The following is a 6,467-nucleotide window of genomic DNA, read 5'->3' as shown; positions in this document are numbered from 1 at the left end:
CTTCATCAAAAACTACCTTGACCAAAAACTTTAACCTGAAACTCGCACTTTCATTTCTATGTTCAGTGGACCGTGAAGTTGGGGTCAAAAGTCTAATTTGGCTTTAAAATTAGAAAGAACATATCATAAGCAACAAGTGTGCTAAGTTTCAAGTTGATTGGACTTCAGCTTCATCAAAAACTACCTTGACCAAAAACTTTAACCTGAAACTCGCACTTTCATTTCTATGTTCAGTGGACCATGGAATTGGGGTCAAAAGTCTAATTTGGCTTTAAAATTAGAAAGATCATATCATAAGCAACAAGTGTACTAAGTTTCAAGTTGATTGGACTTCAGCTTCATCAAAAACTACCTTGACCAAAAACTTTAACCTGAAACTCGCACTTTCATTTCTATGTTCAGTGGACCGTGAAATTGGGGTCAAAAGTCTAATTTGGCTTTAAAATTAGAAAGAACATATCATACGCAACAAGTGTACTAAGTTTCAAGTTGATTGGACTTCAGCTTCATCAAAAACAACCTTGACCAAAAACTTTAACATGAAACTCGCACTTTCATTTCTATGTTCAGTGGACCATGAAATTGGGGTCAAAAGTCTAATTTGGCTTTAAAATTAGAAAGATCATATCATAAGCAGCTTCATCAAAAACTACCTTGACCAAAAACTTTAACCTGAAGCGGGACGAACGAACGAACGGACGAACGAACGGAGGCACAGACGAGAAAACATAATGCCCCTCTACTATCGTAGGTGGGGCATAAAAACAAAAATGAAACACATTTACAAACGAAAACCACTGAATTACAAGCTCCTGACTTAGGACAGGCACATACATACAGATTGTGGTGGGGTTAAACATGTTAGCGGGATCCTAATCCTCCCCCTAATCTGAGACAGTGGTAGAACAGAACAACATATTAACGAACTATAAAAATTAGTTAAAAAAGGCCTTACTCATCAGATGGAAAAAATACAAGTGGACATGGTATAGATGCCTTATTTTACGAAGTTTTATGTCCATTGTCCTTGACCTCATTTTCATGGTTCAGTGACTACTTGAAAAAAAGACAAGATTTTTTGTAATGTTAATTTCTTTCTAATTATGAGTGATATGTTTACTATATTTAGTGTGTGTGTACCTTGCAGGGTCCTCTTGTCCGCCAGACAGTTTTTATTTGACCTGGATCAGTGAACACTAACTATATTTAGTATGTGTGTACCTTACAGGGTCCACTTGTCCGCCAGACAGTTTTTATTTGACCTGGATCAGTGAACACTAACTATATTTAGTATGTGTGTACCTTACAGGGTCCTCTTGTCCGCCAGACAGTTTTTATTTGACCTGGATCAGTGAACAAGGTTAATTTCATATATCAGATACTATAAGCAATATGTATGTCTTCTATATTTGGTGTATGGAATGATTGTAAGGTGTACATTTCAAACAGACAGTTGACATCTGACCTTGACCTCATTATCAAAGTTCAGTAATCAAAGTTATATTTTTGTGTTTGATCTGTATTTCTAACACTCCAAAGTTTTGTAATTATGACTCAATGATAATTCATGTCAGCACAAAAGTGCTGACTACTGGGCTGGTGATACCCTCGGGGAATTAAATTTCACCAGCAGTGTAATCGACCCAGTGGTTGTAAATAAAATCATTATAATCATAGATACCAGAATTAAATTTTGTATTTACGCCATACGCGCATTTCGTCTTCAAAAGACTCACCAGTGACGCTCGAATAATGTTTTCTGGCAGGACTCATCTGACCTTGACCTCATGTTCATTGGTCAATGTTAAGTTTTTATGATTAAGTTTGTTTCTAAGATACTATAGGCAAAGGTCAACTATAGTTAATGCATAGATTGATTGTAAGGTATACATTTCTGTCTGGCATGGTTCATCTGACCTTTGAATCATTTTGATGGTTTATTGGTAAATTTTTAAGTTTTCTTGGTTAAGTCTACTAGTATTTCTTAGAAACCATAAGCAATAGGTCAACTATGTTTTGTCTATTGAATAAATGTAAGGTGTATTTATCGTTTATTTTATCTGACCTTGACCTCATTTTCTTGGATCATGTTAAGTTTATGGGATACTTGCACCAAAGGTTTATATTTAGGACTACATATGTATTACCATAAAATCAATGGTTAGTAAAGAAGGCAAGCCATTTCAGCGTGTGCACTCTAATCTTGGTTATTAATTGTGTTGTACAGTGCCTTTAGTCCACTATTTGTAAAAAATACAATAAATGCATAAATGTGTTCTGCTCTATGGTCAGGTTGTTGTCTCTTTAACACATTCCCTATTTCCATTCTCAATTTGATGATCATGTAGTTCCACGTTCTGCTATTAAGATGATATCCTCTTACTAAGTAATTTAAAGATTGGTGATTATATCTTGAACGCTGGGTGCTGGACTATCCCTTTATGTTAAGTATTTCACCACACGTGATAGCAAAGGGTAATATATCGGCATAAAGTGCAAACTCGTGCTTAATTCATCATCATCATCATCATCATCATCATCATCATCATCATCATCGTCATCATCATCATCATCGTCATCGTCGTCGTCGTCATCATCATCATCATCATCATGACGAAGTAGCGTTAGCTAACCTGGAAGACCTGCATACTTTATACTTTGTAAATAGATGTCTTATGTTACTTAATTTCCGTCCGTCATTTTTTTTATTGACCTTGACCTCATATTCAATCGGAGTTTCTTTAGACACTTCCACAAAACTTGGGCAAAAGATCAAAGAACCCAGATCATTCAATTTTACTTTCAGATATTTTGATGGTGTTCTTTTTATTATCAATTGAAACTTGAATTCTAATTAGATTACATTAATATATCCCGCAGAACTTAGAATTAAAGAAACAATAGACACTGCTTCCTCTGCCTCATTTTTATACCTTTACCTCGAATTTGACATACACAGTCATCTCCGTACTAAAATTCATCACAAACGAAACGATTTTAATTTTGATAGAATCAATTCCCCCCATCTTAGAAGAAACATACCATCTTCATATGCATATGAGATATACATTTTCCCAACATATTCGGTATTCAAGAACTTGTAGACTTTGTAAAACGTCACTAGTTGATGAACCAGGGGTATGTCAAAGAACGTCTCGTCATTTTTCTATAAAAAAAAAAAACGTTCATCGGAAGGTACCAAGATAATACGATAATAATAATGTTGATATTCCGAGAATAGAGTGCACACGCTGAAATATTCCGTATCAAGTTTGCAAATAATACACGATAGCATTGAAGTAGGGTTTATGTGTACTGACGTAATCTATCATCTTAATAACATGTTATAATATCACTTTTAATTAACTGTTTATACTGTTTTTATTTATACCCATTTGACGTGGCTCGGTACTTGTACATATCGCCATAATGATTGTGTTATTGTCGATAATAATTCTCGTATTCTTGTCTTTCTTTTTTGATAATGTGCTTTTTCTATATGCTATGTGGGTTTTTTTTTTTTTTTTTTATATATAGATATGACGTGGCTCTGTACATGTACCCCCCGTTATTGTGCTATTGTAAAACTTTTTTTGTATGCTTATCTTTTTCAATTTTGCTAATGTGCTTTGTCTTTATGCCTTTTTGTGTTTCTTTGATATATATATATGTTACAGGCATTTTCTAAATTTAGGCATTTTGTAAAATGCCTGTAAGATTCAATCATTATACATAATGACTAAATTTTCTAGGCATTTTACAAAATGCCTGTAAAAATTGATAGGCATTTTGTTATTTTATAGAATGAAATGTTAAGAAAAACAATTTAAAGATTTGAACACCAGAGCAGTTTTATTAAAGATAATTACTGAATTAAAAGAGAAGAGCTAAAATAATCAAGAATACACTTTAATGAATTATTCCAATTCATACAAGTACAGAACTTGACATTTTCTTTTTTAATTTCTCAAAATGTTTGGATGACAGAACATTACACAATATTTCTCCTGATTTTTTGCAAATATATTTTTGGGCGTAAAATCTAAAAGCACTCCAACCACATTTGGAGAAATCTGGATCTTCACACTTTAGCTCTTTCATTACCTCTACCGATAAAATACTTAAAGTTAGGTAACATCAGGTTTGCAATAAGCACACACGTCACACATGGATATCTTCTTTTTCGTATGTTCCCAAACAAAAACAAAGTATATTATTATGATTCGTTTAACTTGCACCTTTTGACTTATAGCCTTTAACGGACTGAAGCAGATCCTTCTAAAGCTAGAGACGCTCCTGTCAAAGCACTGTTATTTTTCTTTTCTTCGTCAATTTCTAGCTCTCTAAGCTAAAGGGCCAAGTGACCTTTTATCACCACTTGGCTGCTGTCTTCCGTCTTCGTCTGTTTACTTTCACAAACATGTTCTTCTATGGAATTACTCAGTCAAATATAACTAAACTTCGCCACAATCATCATTGGAGTATCTTGTTTAAAAAATCTGTCCCATTAATCCCCGACTGCCAAACAATATAGCCAACATGGTTATAAATGGAACATAGGGGCAAAATACAGTTTTAGGCTTAATATATCTCTAAATATAATTAATTTAGAGCAAATCTGACATGGGGGTTAACAAGTTCTTCGGGTTAAGATATATCAGCCCTTATATTTTCAGACGATCGGAAAACCCGTTGTTGGATTGCTGTCCATGAATTGGTAATTTATGGAAATTTTGCAGTTTCTGGTTATTATCTTGAATATTATAAAAAGAGAGAGAGAGAGAGATAAACAGCAATAATGTTCAGCAAAGTAATATCAAAAATTAAGTCAATGGTCAATCAACTCCTTCAGGAGAAATTGCCCTTTCAATCAACACTGTCTGCACGTTAAGAACTCTATGGCTGTTCTGCAGGGGTAATTTTCTGTTCCTGTCCTTAATACCGTCATTTCAATTGCAAGCTGCAGTCTAAACTTCTGTCCTTTTTTCAGGTCAATCAACTGTAGAAATAACCATAAGGAATTGTAACCAAATAGTTCACGTTTTAAAAATGCATGACATATTTGCGACTGAAGCAAAAAAAGAAAAAAAAAAACAGTAATCAGTCAATTGAAAACTATTTTTTTTTTCTGCTTCATATGTTTCACTTTACTGTTTTGAATCTAGATTTTCTTAAATTTTGATTACAAATTCTGTTCTTTTGATAGAACAATTTATCCTTATATCATTTTGACAAACTAATCATAAATTCACAATTGGAATCTGAAATACAGAGTGAGTACGCAATGAACGTAGTTTCACTTAAAAGAACATAGCATAAGACATAAAAACCTTCCCATCTGGTTTAAGGAGAATCAATTTATTCTAACGAAGCATTAGTTACTTTTTGCAAGATATTTTTTGTCCACTTTTGTCATATGCATCTCAAGGATATCCCCCTTCTACAAATTGCCTGAAACTCAACAGGCAATTTGTGGAATTTTGCCACAAAATTTCAGTCATTTTACAAAATGACTAGGTATTTTTAGTCATTTTGTATAATGCCTGTCAAGGTTAGGCATTTTCTACATTGCCTGAAAATTTAGTCATTTTACAAAATGCCTAGTTTTAGAAAATGCCTGTAACATATATATGACGTCCTTATACATCCATTCTTGTGTTATTGTACTATGCCTAATTTATGATCTTGCTTTTGATTTTTGTTAATATGCTTTGTCTATATGCCATTTTATGCCTCTCTGTTACATATTTGTTTGTTTTCATAGTTAGTAAGATTACTACTATAACACATTGTTGACAGCTGTACCCTTATTTTTGATATTTTTACCTATATTGTCTGTTTGGTTTTTTTTTGTTCACACATCGTTGCCAACATAATGGAATTTGATGAGACTGCCATACAAGTGAGAGGTTTAGATAGCTTTAAACCCACCATTTTCTACATAAGAAAATACCTGTTCAAAGTCAGGAATATGACAAGATGTTATCCATTCGTTTAATGTGTTTCAGCTTTTGATTGTTTTTTTTTTTTTTTTTAATTTTATTAGAGACTTTCCTTTTTAAATTTTCCTCGGAGTTTATTATTTTTTTAGTATTAATTTCTTTCTTACTATGAGTAATAGGATAACTATACTAAGTATGTGCGTACCTTGCAAGGTCCTTATGCTCGTCGCGACAGTTTGTATTTGACCATATACCAGATAATATAAGCAATAGTATAAAAATGAAGATGTGGTATTATTGCCAATGAGACAACTATCCACAAAAGACCAAAATGACACAGACATTAACAACTATAGGTCTCGTACGGCCTTCAACAATGAGCAAAGCCATACCGCATAGTCAGCTATAAAAGGCCCCGATAAGACAATGTAAAACAATTCAAACGAGAAAACTAACGGCCTTATTTATGTAAAAAATAGGTCTACTATAGTTGGTGTATGGAATGATTGTAAGCTGTTCATGTCC

The sequence above is a fragment of the Mytilus galloprovincialis genome, chromosome 11 (genome assembly GCF_965363235.1).
Source record: "Mytilus galloprovincialis chromosome 11, xbMytGall1.hap1.1, whole genome shotgun sequence".
NCBI lineage: Eukaryota > Metazoa > Mollusca > Bivalvia > Mytilida > Mytilidae > Mytilus > Mytilus galloprovincialis.
The sequence above is the reverse complement of the archived record's forward strand: the minus strand, read 5'-3'. Positions refer to the sequence as shown.